Source organism: Galeopterus variegatus, unplaced genomic scaffold (genome assembly GCF_000696425.1).
Source record: "Galeopterus variegatus unplaced genomic scaffold, G_variegatus-3.0.2 Scaffold2909, whole genome shotgun sequence".
Taxonomy (NCBI): Eukaryota; Metazoa; Chordata; class Mammalia; order Dermoptera; family Cynocephalidae; genus Galeopterus; species Galeopterus variegatus.
Genome location: NW_007729020.1, coordinates 200,625 through 201,977, shown reverse-complemented (window position 1 = coordinate 201,977; position 1,353 = coordinate 200,625). Strand labels below are relative to the sequence as shown.

Here is a 1,353-nt window from a genome sequence, read left to right as displayed (position 1 = left end):
AAAAGGTTTCCTCCATTATTTTGAAATTTATTGAATCACACCAGTTCAAAGGGCAAAATATTAGTGAATTTGCTTTTTTAATACAATTATTCCATTGTTTTGGAAGCAATAATAAATTATATCATTGAAAGCCTTTAAGCTCATTGACTTTTTTCTCTCTCTCAACTGTTTGAATAATGTAAACATACCTCATCTTCTTTTGCCTTTGTTGTTTGACTCAAAGCAATTATTACAATTACTATATCCCCCTTGCATTGGTTTAAAAATCTAACTCCATTTAAATTGTATGTCAACATAATAAAAATTCTAATTGAATAAACAACAAGTTGAGAGTATAGAGTCAATCAGATTTACTCTCACTTTTATAGAACTGGTCAAATCTATGTTTCTGTCATTGACTATCCTTGCTATCCTACAAGGTCAGTGATTCAGATGAAACCTCCATATTCTGAATCTGGTGTTGTCCCTAACTCTTGGATAATGAGCCTCCTTCCTCATCTCATCACTGACGTCAAAGAACAGATCATATGGGTTTCCTCATCTACCATTGCTGTCATTTCCATATGTCTCGTTACCTACACTCAGCCTCCCACCCATTGTATGGATACCTTACCCAGGTTATAACCACAAATGGAATCAGTTGTGTGCACACATGTGTGATAATCAGATACCAAAAATTTCTTAATATATCACACTATTCTTCAGAATGTGTTTGTGACAAACTACCTTGCCATTGCCCAATACCCTAGCATTATATTTTTCAAACAAAGAAATGTATTGAATGTATAATGAAATTAAAGCTAATTTTTAAAAAGCAATTGCAGGAATGCTCATGGGTGCATTTTTATTCTCTTTATGCAAAGTAGTCAAAGTAGTTGTAAATGTACTTAACTTTGCATACTGTTCTACATTATGCATAATGCAAAAACATAAATAATGGAAAATATTAATTCTTTAATCTATTAAAAATTGTTTATAACAGTATGAATAATTGCTAAATTATTCCTACGTACTTTTGTGTTTTAATTTTAGCTTAGGAGATTTTCTTTTCAATAATGTAATGGCAGGGGATATGGAGCGTTTATCTGATAGAAACCTTCCATAAGTAGAGCTCTTGAGGAAAATCTAGATTAGAAAGGAATAAGCAGAGAGAAAGCTTTTACAATCCTACTAGAACGCTATGATTTAGTGAAATGAAGTTCCTGGAATTTAAAGATTAGATAAAAATAAGATCTGCTTGTCAGCTCCTTTCAGCCACAGTGCTAATCGGGCAGATGGGCCACACAATCCAGCTGGGATGTTTATCCCCTCAGGACCTATTTGCAACCTGCTGCTCACAGGTCTTTTTAAATG

The 1,353-nt window shown here is 33.2% G+C and overlaps 1 pseudogene; it reads left to right on the top strand.

Moving 5' to 3' along the window:
- The window catches only part of LOC103599317, a 115,405-nt pseudogene that overhangs the window by 39,124 nt on the left and 74,928 nt on the right, over positions 1-1,353 (top strand).